The 13,605-nt window shown below is 40.7% G+C and overlaps 1 non-coding gene across 1 annotated transcript; it reads right to left on the bottom strand.

The window, feature by feature from the left end:
- Positions 1–9,345: 9,345 nt before the first annotated feature.
- On the bottom strand, positions 9,346–9,417 carry trnaa-ggc (transfer RNA alanine (anticodon GGC)). Its single transcript has one exon. It is a non-coding gene; the product is annotated as a tRNA-Ala (tRNA).
- Between the last annotated feature and the right edge of the window lie 4,188 nt (positions 9,418–13,605).

Below are 13,605 nucleotides of genomic sequence, written 5' to 3'. Positions count from 1 at the left end.
CCAACCATTGAGGATAGTTATAGTATCGTACAGTATATTATATAGTATAGTGATAATGTTTCCGTACTTGTCTTTTCCTTTATCGTCATACCCCCAATAGGCAACGTGTAAAAGACCCCTGCGAAGCGATGCTGATCCCAGTCCAATGCAAAACATGAGCGTGTGCTTCCTTTTTAGCCAGCGGCTACAGATTAGTCGTGAGGGCCAGAGGAACGCTACTCCTCTCTGACAAATGAGAAAAGCCTCAGTGGCCATGGCCAAAGCGACAAGCCAAATAGAAGCAATTCTTCCTGAGGCGGAAGAAAGCAGCTGTGACCAAGGCCTGCAATGCCACTCTAGAAAGGGGGGGGGGGGGGGGGGGACCTGTGCATGAGCCTTTGTGTTGGGTACTGGGTCGGCTTTGTGATGGGTGCAGACGCCTAAGACCATATATCGTTTCCAGGATGGATTTGCGCTTCAGATATTCAACTTTCCAGTGCAGTTTTAGAAACAGCGGTGAAGAGATTGAAAACGGGGATGGAAAGAGGCCATTACATGAAAAGGCATCAGAATAACCGTGACCAGTGAACCTGAAATTCCATACGGACACGAGACTATTACACTAACAATATATCGCAGTTACAATGTTTGTGTGATTTTGGTCAATTCCTACAGAAGATCATTTGTGAACTAAGCGACTGATAGTGAAATGAGAGGTTGTACTTCATCAGGTCTTCAATAGGTTTGAGGTCAGGGTCCAGTGTAACTCAATCATTACTTGATGAACGTTGTATTAGTGCATTAATGCTTTCGTTCCCAATTTTTTGGCCACGGAGTGCAGTGAAACCCTGAATGAAGCCTTACTTGTACCTTCGCTCCCTGGTGGCTGGTTGACTAATTTGCGTGCACTGCTGCATAAGAAGGACTTTTGGTTTGGAGCAGTGCCCCCATTAGGAATGTCAGAAATTGCCTATGATCCGATTGTTTAATTGTGGCGGCCATAACCACTATCACAATTAAATTTGATTAATTGTGCAACCTTAAAATTCACCATTTGATTGTGATGATTGAAAGCTGTTTGTTTGTGTTTTTTAGATATTTCATGTTATGTTCCTCATTTCGCTTGAATGAATTTTCCTCCGCATTGCTGCTGTCACATTAATTTTAGCAAGCTAACAAATCTGTCATAGCTTTGGTGAGTTTATTTGAAAGACTAGAAAAGGCTTTTTGGATGCCATTGACTTAATCACTATATTTTTGACAAATGTTTTGTGATTCCGATGAAATGGGTCATCAGTGTGTGATACCGAAAAGAGTCGCGGTAGATAGACAGGGAGGGATTCAATTAAAATATCCTATGGCCTGCTTGTACACTGAGCAACGTGTGACTTAATTAGATAGTTACCCTGATTGAGGAGTTTCGGAATTCAGCAATCAATAAGCATGTTTTTCATATGTCTGTCAGTCCCCTGCTGGGTGCTGACTGGTTGAGGGTGAAATTATCAACCAACTCATCAGTCATGCTACTTGAATTTGAAGTGGGAAATGATGTCATTAATCAGATATTGAAAAACCCTTAAAGACCAATGCTGAGTCTTTAGTGCTTGGAACCACTGAAGAGGAGAGATATTTTCCAAAATACAGTTTACAGTAGAAAACAAATGATTTGCTTGTTGGTTTATTAAATCAATAGACAGATTACACCCTGAACTGGTCGCCACCCAATTGCAGGGCAAATTGAAGCAAAGAACCTTTCGCACTCACATTTACACCTACGGGAAATTTAAAGTTTTCAATTAACCTACCGAGCATGTTTTGGTGACGTGGAAGGAAATCAGAAAACACCGAAAAGAACCATGCAGGTACAGGGAGAACATGGAAGCTCTCGGGTCGTCAGAACCGTGAGGCAGATGTGCTGAACAGGGCAAATTATGGCTCTTTTAGCTGTTTTTTGCAGGATGATTGTTTGGACACGATTGACTTTTGTTTGTAAATCTTTTCAACCAAGCAAAGTGAACAGTTTCACACTTTAGTTGATGTTTGTCTGGCATTTAGTCTGCGCTCAAATATCGATTTTGCATGGTGGTTGGTGTTCATCCAGTGCATGTCTGCCAAATGCAAGTGATACACATTTCAATTGCAGTATAAGCATGTGTGTGGAGTTTGCATGTTACTGCATGCTTCTTTGGTTACTCGAAGACTCAGACTAGGACTGGTAAAAAAATGTTCTTCATAAAAACTGCTCTGACAAGGACAATATATCCAAAATATTACTTGAGTAAGTGTAACTACTGTAATTTCTGGCCTATAAGTCGCAACTTTTTTCACACGCTTTCAGCCCCGCGGTTTATGCGGGGATGCGGCTAATTTGTACATTTTTTCCTATGGCTCCAAGGGGGCACTTGAGCGGAAAAGGCAAAAGTGAGACAGGTGCAATATATGTGCCGAGGAAGTGACTTTTACCGGTCCGCCCCTGTTCGCGCTGCACTAGCGCGTTACTGCCAAGTCCCAGTGATTTTTTTTACCGATATGCTCTTTTTTTTAACCTGTTAGCGCTAGCATTAGTGTGGCGGGACTAGCGTTAAACTCTGTGTCCTGTCTTTCTTTGTAAATATCTCATGTTTCATTGTGGGCACTTGCGGCTTTTACACAGCTGCGGCATATGTATGTACCAAATGGTATTTCCTTTACAAATGTACTTGGTGAGCCTTATGTAGCGACTCTCTTGTGTAAAATACTTTGACGAGGTAGCCACATGAGTTCTTTTCTTACTCCAAAGTACGAAACTAATAAATTAACTCAAAGTTAATTACTCTAAAGGTATATTACAATTTTACTCTTTACTTGTGCATTCAATTCTCTATCAAAAGTCTCTGAAATAATATTTCCCCTTATGAGTTAATATTTTCCCAATTTAAATAATCAAGCTACCAAATAAACTCATCACTATTTTAACTGCCTTGCAGATAGTCAAATAATAAACCTGGTTATGTAACAAAAAGAGTGATCATTTAATAACAAAATAAAGGATGGAAAATCAAACATGTATACACAACAGTATAATAAACAAAGTCAATTTAACAGGTACACAATGCACACATACTCCGGGCCCAAACAAATATGAATATAGCCGGCAAGCAAACAAAATTCAAACCCGAATGTCACTGCAGTGCTTCCAAAGGCAGGAGTGAAGAAAGGTGAAGATGGTTTTTCCTCTGTCCGGTGTCCTCACGGTCCTCGTCCCTTTTTCTTCCTTGAAGTCCAAACACAGCCTCGCTAGCCGCGTTAGCTTGATGCTAGCGCCCTTGTCCTCTCCTTCGTGGTCCAATACACAGGCCTGGCTAGCTATTGTTAACTGGTTGCTAGCGCCCATGCCAAGTCCCATGCATGTACTTAGCCCCTGTGGTAGTGGCTAACTCCACGACGTCACGGCGTGATTTGAGTCGTCCACTCAAACGACACACTATCCCAGTTGAAATTTCAACAGTCCTTGTTGAACACATCAATCAACTTTTGATAAATGTCCACCGTTCACTTTCTTTGTCCTTTTGTTGACCTGCGACAACCACTCGTCCCTTGCACTCCGTCTAGCCTTTTTTTCTCTCTCTTTTTCCAGCGACTCCTCAACTCGTCACTTCCTGTCCTTCTTAAACAATGGTTAATATAATAAAATGACAAACAAAAGTATTTCTTTTTCACAAATGAATCAAACACATTCAAATACAAATCCCTCCAAAACAAAATAAATTCAGCACACACAGTTTAACAGATATTCCACCACATTGCATAAAGAAAACCTATAACCTAATTGCTACTCTATTATACTGCAATTTTACCTGTACCAACTTTTAACCGGGTTACACTTATAACCAGGTGTGGTCTGTAGGCTGGGAATTATAGTAAGTAAATGTAGCGCTTCACTACCATCTCTGCCCATCAGACTAACGGTACCTTATTAGCATACCTGTATTACATCATGAAGTCCTTCCCACATATAAGAAATCAGCGAAGCAGAAGTGGCAAGCCTGCCACTTGTAATTACAGAAACAATTGACACGCAATTAAGTATTTTGTTTCAATCGATTGTGCCGTCAATCAGCAAAGAGCTGCTGCAGTTTCACTAATGCGTGAGTGAACGGCCAAAACATTTTGCCGTTCCATGTCAAGGGCACAGTCGTAAAGTCTGCTAGCAATTAAGAGCAGTAATGTGCTGAGCTGAGCCCGGTAACAAAATAGGCAGCTATTTCTTCTTCTCCTGATGAAATTATGCTTATCAGGTACCTTGCCGCAGCAAAGGTGAAGGGTCGGCCCGAGCAGGCGGACGGCATTGCTCCACATAATTGAGAGAAGTTTGGATTTAATTGTATAATTAATCTTGTCAAATTAAGTTACACAGAAGTCAGACTGGAAAATTAAGAGATCTAGAATATTTGAAATTGCCGTAATGTGAAATCAGGCTCCAGAATGCACTTTGTTCCCTGCTGATAGAGGCAAAGCTTTTAGCCACACTGAACATGGCTTGTTGTAATAACCTGTTAACAGTTCTTATCACGTTGTTCCTTTTGCATGATTAATTTCCTCAGAAAGTAATTGCAATTTCTAAAGGAGTCTCGTTTTATTGAACTGCTTTTTGTGTGCCAGTGAAGGTATTAAGATAGAATTCATGACGCTTATCAATCAAAACTTCTACAAAGATGGTAGTTATTGAGCTCTATAAAAATGGTGTCTTACATTTTGTAAAGTAGCTTGGTTTTTATTTCGGTCTACGATGTAAATAAAGATTTCATCAGAATATCTTTGTTTGCTGGTTTGTGCCCAACCTCCTGTCTACAGTCGAAAGATAGCAGCCTGAATTTTGTATGATGAGTTGATGTTTTTCTAAAGCGATGATTACCAGTTATAATTTGTTGAGAAACAACAATAATAACATCTAATTGAATTAATATTTGTAAAATATTGAGGACTGTATGTATGGCGCACTGGTGCCTTTCATGCAGGCGCTGCAGGTTGAATTCCTGGCCATTGCCCAATGCCTAGTCATTGCTTGTACTAAGAGTGGATGAATCCAAAACCCGAGAAATGAATTATGCAAGTGATCCAAATTTGATGAAAGGTGAAAAATCCCATTAGACATGGTTAGATACTTTATTCACTGTCAGAGCAAATCCGATCATCTTGTAATCTGTTGTACATATGTAAAAAGTTTTTCAGAAGTATTCCAGGTCTAATGCCTTCACCCCCCAAAAGTATTTCAAAACCAAACTACAGGTTTTCCCCTTCAGAGTTTGGAGTCCAACACAGTTTCCTGGGCTTCTCTGCCATGGCTCCAAAAACTCCTGGAAGGATTGTTCCAGCATCCTCTGAAGGTCCAATGTTCCTGCCATCTTGATGACTATCTTCATCTTGGGAAAGCCAAGAGGGGGCGGGGGGGGGGGGGGGCGTGAAATACCCAGAGCCAGGTCAGATTAATAGGGAGGTACCTCCTGGATGCCAATGACCTTCTTGGCCAGGAATTGTGGGATGCTCAGGGCTTTGTGAGCGTATGTGTGGTGATAAGGAAACGCAAATCTTCTCACGTACTGAACAAAGCTAATTCAGCACGATCTCTTTGTAAATTGATGGGGAGTTAGTGAAGTTTGTAGTTTGGCTTTAAAACATAATGTATTTTCCCACTCCTGGAACCTTTTTAACACACGACTTACTGTATGTATCGCAACATTTTGTGCGTGTTTTCTGATTTGATTTGACATCAATGTTTCGTCAAAACAACAAAACGATCATAAAGTGGACTCACGAGGTTATCACGACTGATTTTACGGTCTTTCCATCTTCTTACCACTTATCTTCAATGTCGCAGGTGTGCTGGAGCTTAGCTGACTTCAGGCGAGATGCAAAGTACACACCCTGGACTGCTTCCCAGCCAATCGCAAGCATATTGACATACAAACAACTAAACTAAAATTTCCAGCCATTCTGTGAGCTGCTTATCCTTACAAGGGTTGCAGGAGTGCTGGAGCCTATCCCAGTGATCATCAGGAAGGAAGCAGGGTCCACCTGGACTGGTTTCCAGCCAATCACTATAAAACAAAATATTATCTTTGTCATGTCCTCTTAGGTCTACTACTAGATTGTAAATGTTCCCTGAATATGGACTTCCATTTTTATAGTCAACTTAAATTTAACGGGAATGTTACTGTTGACTACAGTTCGCGAGCCAATTTAATGTTAAATGCTGTTCTGCCCAGAATGTGAATGGCCCTGGGGGTGTTAGCCAACAACTTTAGTCTACTGTTGTTGTCCGTTTTAGTAGGCGTCAAAAGACGAGAGGAACTGCCTGGGAAAAAGTCTCCTCAGCTTTCCTTGTTTGTGACGTATAATTGTACATCGATGGGAAAGAAACATCACTGGAGTACATGAAGCACTGTACTGTAAGTGTACACTTGCCTTCATGGCTCTATCCTAGGTCGATGATGCGTGTAGTTCTATTAAGTGTACTTTATACAAAACAAGACGGGGCGTGGTTGCGTTTCCGTTTTCTGAGTGGGGTTATTTTTACTTTAATCTTGTGCCAGATTGAGACTTCTGCGATAAACGCCCATCGGTTGTAGTCATTTATTCATTCTGGTCTTTGCATTTTAGACATAGGGCAAAAATGTTTACGATTTTGGCAAGTGGTGTTGGAGGTAATGCCAAATTACTTTTTTTTTGTTTTCTCTTGGAACAAGGAATGCTGAGAGCAGGATAAGGGAGACCTCCCAAATCAAAGACATTTGATTCCATGATGCTGGTGCACTTCTAAGTTCAAGTAGAAACCTGAGAACTGATTCAAAATGTGGAGGGGAAAAAACCCCAAACATTTTCACCTTCCAACTGATGCGTAATAACACTGTTGTCATGAAAGATTAAATACAATCAAACTTGTGATACAATTAAAATCCAGTAAGACTACTCACACTGTAACCCCACCTGAGATGCATGGAAACATAATGTGCTAACGGAGAGATTCTGTTACCTAGTTTTATATGATTATGAGAATTGTATGTCTGTCGGCCGGCATAATTTACATCCATCTATCCATTTTCGGAGCCGCTCATCCTCACAAGGTGCGCACTAGTGTTGGACCCTGTCCCATCTATCTTCAGGCAGCACGCTGGGTAAACCCTGAACTGGTTGCCAACCAATCACAGGGCAGATAATAGATATAATTTTTGATTATGTATCAAAAGTAAGTCATATTGATACTTGATTTTTTTTTAAACCTGTTGGCAAAAATATTAGCGAGTTAATGACTCAAAAATTTCTGTAAACTGAACTATTAAGATCTGCTAACATCTCATGTGACATCATGCATAACTGACATGACTTTTGACCTGTGATTATTATTTTTTTATATATTTGTCGAGACAATTTTGGGTGGACTACAAATGGGGCTACTTTGGAGACTACTCTGTAGTGTTGTAAAATGGAATCATGCATTTGAAAAAGACTTTCACTTTATTTAGCTTCTTTCTTTATGCCCCGATCTCTTTAATTGTTCAGGGAACTCTCAAATGGCACCAAATAGAATGTAATTGCCGCGGTGTGATGATTACAAGGGAGAACTAATGATGTCCTAACACTGGGGTCAGATAGGGTTTAATTAGTGGAAGAACAATTGGTGTCACTCCTGTTTGGTGCTCTTCTCCTTGCTGCCTTCCTGGTTTTATGCCAGCATGCTTTCCAAGAGAGTTGATGCAAGAGGGGGGAGACATTAATGGGGCTTGGTGCTTTATATGGAAGTGGGATGTTCTTTGTTCAGAAGTAGCCTGATTTGTATGTTGAGCTCCATAAGAGGTATTTGCCAGTTTGCAGGCTGTCCAGAGCCCGCTTGAAAACATTGGCTGGTCGCCCTTTAGCCTCTTGTTAAGAGAACATTTTGATGTTTAAAAACATTGAAACCAAAGCAAACATTGGTGTGAATATACCATGCACTTGACAACAGATTATTCAAATCGGGAGGCCAGATTGAACTGACAAACAAACTCATCCAAGGAGAATGATTGTCGCCAGCATTCCTGATTATCCAATCAGGTCTCCCCAAAAATCAATTCCATCTCGTCGATAGATAATTATGAGGAATAATTGGCTGGATGTGCTTTGGGCACACAAGCGGAGCAACTCAAGTCCCATCGTGAGCATGTCACATGGATGCACACACATGCTGACACAGGTTGGCATTTAAGGAAAAGGTACCGGAGTGTTTTTTTTTTTTTTTTTAATCTCATTATCGAACGAAACAGTCAGCTGTTCAACATTTAGACATTTTCATTAGACAGCGTTGTGGTAATGCCAACGATGGTATCGTTTTGACCTCATCCTTTCCACAGCGGTTTTATTTCCGCTTAAACGCTTCTTGAAGTACAGGCTAGCAGAGTGAAGTGGGCAAGACCAAGGATGTAAAACATTGACCTGCCTGGTCGAAGCAGCAGTGTGCTAATCCTGTCCATTGCTCTGACTGTGTTTCCTGTGCTTTTGAATAGCGAGGTCATTAATGTGTAAGATCAAGAAGAAAATGAGGCTCTCCAAAGGGATTCAAATCACACAGAGGGGCTACCAGCCAGCGAGAGGCCTCAGCAGCATTAGGGCCACAATGAGACTGAACTATTGGACTGTAATTCCTCTCCTAGCTATTAGCCGCTCACAGCGGGTTGTTTGCTCGGTTCACATCTCATCTGCCTCCACCTGCTTTTGGACTTATTCATTTAATTTACAAACAAAAACTGAATCTCTTGACATGTTTGGGCAAATTGAATGCGGGGTAATGTAATGAATCCCTGCCATTCTAGGACTCATCTAAAAATTGACCAAATTGAATTTATTAAATACATTGCTGTCAGATTACGTTAGCTATTTTGTAAATTTTTAGGTTTGACTGCTGCAAGGATTTTGTTTACATCGCAGTTTATTTTGCTGTATCCCTAAAGGAATTACTTCGAGTACTCCGGAAATACAAATGGTAAACGAAATATTGTTCGGTCATTAAAATTCCACAAAAATGACATTGGATTAACTCTACACCACCATTTAATCAACATTCAGTAAAAATGTATACAGTGTGCATAATTTTTTTTTTTGCGATACTTTTGAAGTCTGTTGTCTGTTAGTCTGTATTTAACATACACAAAGCACACCGTATGATCGGGCTAAACATATAATATAATGGACGCAAAACTGAGTTTAATTCAACTTTAGTCTACTAGTTAACTGTTTCTTTTGGCTTGTCCCATTACGGGTCACCACAGAATGTCGTCGCAGATGAAATGCTCATATTTGTTTGGCACAGTTTTTAATGCCGGATGCCCTTACTGACGCAGCGCCTCAGGTTGGAGACCCCAGTGAGATCCAAACTCACAACCTTTGGTTTGCCAAACCAATGCTCTAACCACTGAGCTATGGGCCAAGGCTAGTAAACTTGAGTCTACGAGGTAACAATACATTATTTTTGAATCAATATTTTCTTTGAAATCCTGGTCCTGCACCATAGTTGTCATTGCGTGGATGAAGAGATGACGCTTTTTCATAGTGAAAGTGTTCGATCTTCAAGTCTTTTGCTATCGTTATTGGCTTTGTTAAATCGTGACTGTAGACTTTTTTTGTTGAATAATCCATTGTTCAAGTTGGTCTTCTAACTGTGGCCACCTCACTTTGTTCCCGTGGAAAGTGTTTTGGCTTCTTAACTTGCCGCTGTTCATTCTCTTGATTCCTCCACTTCCGAACTATAGCTTCATTGATTTCGAATTCCTTCGCAGCGACAACCGCGTAACTGATAGCCTGGAGTTTGAATTATTCTTCGTAAGCATGATTTTTCGGGGGTCATTGGACAAATGTTTCGCAGCCTTCCAGTATACTGTACCTACCGGTGGCTTCCATTCAGGCACCCATCCCCATGCTATTTATCTCACAAAAGCCCCAATTTTATTTCCATGAATTCAGTTTTGTTATAAGTTTGTCAATTTATCCTATATTTTTGTGTTCATTTATTATCGCCTCCGACAGACAGTGTTGTGCAAGCCTATGTGTAAATGTGTGCTTTTGTGTAGTGTGTCCCATCTCAACCTTGAGTTTGCTGACACTCGAGCCCCTCTGGAAACCTGCTGACACACTCCTTATATGCACCTTCACAATCATGTATGCATGCTCAAGTCCTCATACTCAGCTCCTCGCCCACTAGCTCCCAGAGGTTTGTCCGTCAGTGATGCAGGAGACCGTGGACAAGGGACTGCTGCTGGATGGCGGCTTTAACATGCAAAACAGGTGGCCCTTTGCGTACATATTGATCCTTGGAGAGCTCTCAGACCCTCTTTTTCCTTTCTTTGCCTGACAGTGGAGGTCATTCATCACTCAGGCCATGACTGGAGAGCTCAAACAGTCAGCTCTGTCTGAAAATGGGCTGCACCATGCCAAACTGAGTTGGTCTCTCATCCGGAGGGATGACGCATTGACACCGTGGCTCATAGCATAATCTGCTCTCCTCCCTCTCAAACGTCATCTATAGCTTGCTGGTCAATGCACAGTCATGTCTGTATAAAGTCAAGCTTACCTTTACTGATCTGTTGGATTTCAGTGTTCTAGCCTAACTTCACATCCTGTCTTTATAGATCTTGTGGGCAGTATAAATTGATAAAACACAAACATGTGGATTATTGGAATTTCGGTTCATTTCAATGGTGCCCGTTGATTTGATATGCTGTATAACTGAATTGAACCATGGGCTTGGTCATGGAACAAATTATAATTAGAGGACAAGTAACTTTTAATCAAGCCACCATTACAGAGGACATATAGTGGTAGCCAAAAATGTAAAAAAGGTAGTATAGTTTGGAATCTGTTACTTATGTTAGCTTCCCTGTTTTTGCTTTCTTTCAAGATGCCAGCTAAAGTTCAATGTTGTCCCTTCCATGTCAATGTGTTTAAGAAAGCATACTTTGAACCCTGAAGACAGTTTTCTTTTACGCTTTTTTATGCCTAAATCAGAATACAGAATTTTTGCTTCAATATTGCCTCGATTAACTGTTGTAGACAATTTCCCAGATTGGGCCCAACATATTTTGTCAGGAGCGACGAAACCTCTTGTAGAGTTACATAATCCACAACCAATGTTTAGGCCTTCTGACACCAAAATTAAAAGTTTTGCATATTTTTTTTTTTTGGGGTGGGGGGGGGGCAATAAAGAGTGCCGATATATTTACGTACAACTGTTAGTGCTAGGACTAGCTTGCTAGGCTCTATGAAGTTTTGTTGCCTGCTTGTGAGCCATATCACAAAAGTATGTGACCACACCTGAAGCAATCCTTGAATGAATATCCTCTCTTGATCACCGGTGATGACCACCATCTTTTTCCTCATTTTTTTCCTTTCCCTCCACACAATACATTGGTGCAATCCATTGTTGTTGACATCACCACGGTAAAAGGTGTTTCAGATTGTGTTAACTGGTGATATGCTTTGTGTTTCTGCCTCTCTGATTGTGTTTGATCTGACAAGAGATAGCCCAGTGATTGTAAAATAATAGAATGCGGCACGGTGGTGAAGCTGTAGAGCGCCGGCATCACAGTTCTGAGGACCAGAGTTCAATCCCGGCCCTCCCTGTCTGAGGGTTTGCATGTTCTCCCTGTGTTGGTTTCCTCCCACATTCCGAAAACATGCTACATTAATTGGACACACTAAATTGCCCCTAGATGTGAATGTGAGTGTGATTGTACTGGACTGCAGTCTAACGTAGTCCAATTCTGAAAGACCAAATTTGTCTTGTAGTCTGACACATGCATGACATATGAAGTCTTTGTGGTTGAAGAAAGTTGGAGCTATAACGTGGGTGGTTAACACATTGTTTGTTGTTTTACCAAATGCTTCTTATCACATTAATAAAGTTGAAGAATAGCAGTTCACTAGTCTTGGTCTTGAACAGTCTTGATGCAAAATCCAGAGTCTGGCCAGTCCAAGATCTTGACAAATTCAAGATTTTTGAGTTCTGGTATTGATACCTGTCTTGAGTGTTACAAAACTACTAACTGTTCTTTGGCTTGCTAGCAGTGAGCACTCCAAGCTAAATTGTCAGTAACTCTTCACTGAGCACACAGTGGAGCACCTATCCTCTCAAACATCACACGGAGATGGACTGTTAACACGAGTAACAAAAGATTTAAAGGTTCCTGTAAAAAAAGGTCCTTGATATTAGTCCTCTCAAGCCAATGGCAATTGAACAAAAAAGGACGTAACAAGCTACTAAAAAAAAAAAAAAAAAAAAAATCCACGTCATGACACCGAAAAACCTGCTAATTCTTGACAAAAACACATATTGAATTTTTTTCTGCTTAATGGCCAATTTTTTTTCTTGTTTTCCTTAACAAAAACTTCTTACTCAGTTCATTTGCTTTTCGCTGCGACCAGCTTGGGGTCAGGTTTAAGACGGCACAGAAATGATGGTACTCCGGTGCAACCTTGCCCGTTTTTGGTGCTAGATGCTAGGTGACCAAATGGGAAGATTGTCCTTATCCCACTGGTTTCGATGTAAAGTATATGCAGCATAAAAAGATGTGCACTAGCTTTGCTTATTAGGAGGAAGTGTAGTGCAATTGAATGATGTGTGATTATGCCAGACTTTACTTTAAGATAGGATTTTTAGTTTTAAAATTCTTAAAATTACATCTCACTTTGAACCAACCTGGTTACCTCCTGACTAGTGACTAGCTCACTCCATTGCAGTGCTTTTTTTTTTTTTTTAAACAATGTAATGGTACACAATCTGTCTTGTGTCCAAGAGCTCAGAACAATGGGACACCACATCAGTGATTTCTCCATCTTCTTCTGTCCTTCTTTTCTCTGCCTTTTTCACTGTAGAACTGGAAAAAGCTGTGGCTGTTGCCACTCTGACATCGCTCCACAACATTTCTCCCACTGCATGCACCGACATGTTGTAGCAGAGCCATGACAAGAGGCACCGATCTCGTCGAGCACCGGCCAGCCAAAAATCAGAGGAAATGGCAAAATACATGCACAGTAAGTCCTTTGGTGCTGGTTGAAATTTCGACTTTTAATGTCATCATTATTGATGAGCACAAATGATACAGCACACATCAGTTCTTCAAAAAGAATATACAGCCCCATTATGCTGAGCACTGATTGCGCACATGACTTACTAATTTCATGTATGATGACATTCAAAATTTAAGGTTCCATTTTTACAGAATATTTACTCAAATGTTGGTCAGTTGGCACACTTGTAATTTCGCTGTAAAATCGATGTAAAATCATCCGAGCCTGGAGTTGACCACAGCTAAACATGGCGACAAGAGAGCTAAAGGACAAGTGAGTGTCACTACTGATATTAGTTTTTAGGTACTACTTGCTATCTAGGCGCCTACTACACCTTGTTACATGTTGAATTGATTTAAGATTTTAAGAGTATGCTTGCTTGACTGACAACCAGTATTGTGGTCACTTTCATTACAACCTTCTCACTGGTCAGTAAGATTTTGTTTGACGGATCCAGCCCCCCAATAAATGTAGAATATTTGCAAGCTCATCTATAACCCAAGTGAGAATAAGTGGTACAGAAAATGCATGGATTGAAGTTTACACTTGTAC

Source organism: Syngnathoides biaculeatus, chromosome 15 (genome assembly GCF_019802595.1).
Source record: "Syngnathoides biaculeatus isolate LvHL_M chromosome 15, ASM1980259v1, whole genome shotgun sequence".
In the NCBI taxonomy this organism is placed as follows: domain Eukaryota; kingdom Metazoa; phylum Chordata; class Actinopteri; order Syngnathiformes; family Syngnathidae; genus Syngnathoides; species Syngnathoides biaculeatus.
This window is presented reverse-complemented; position numbering and strand designations above follow the sequence as displayed.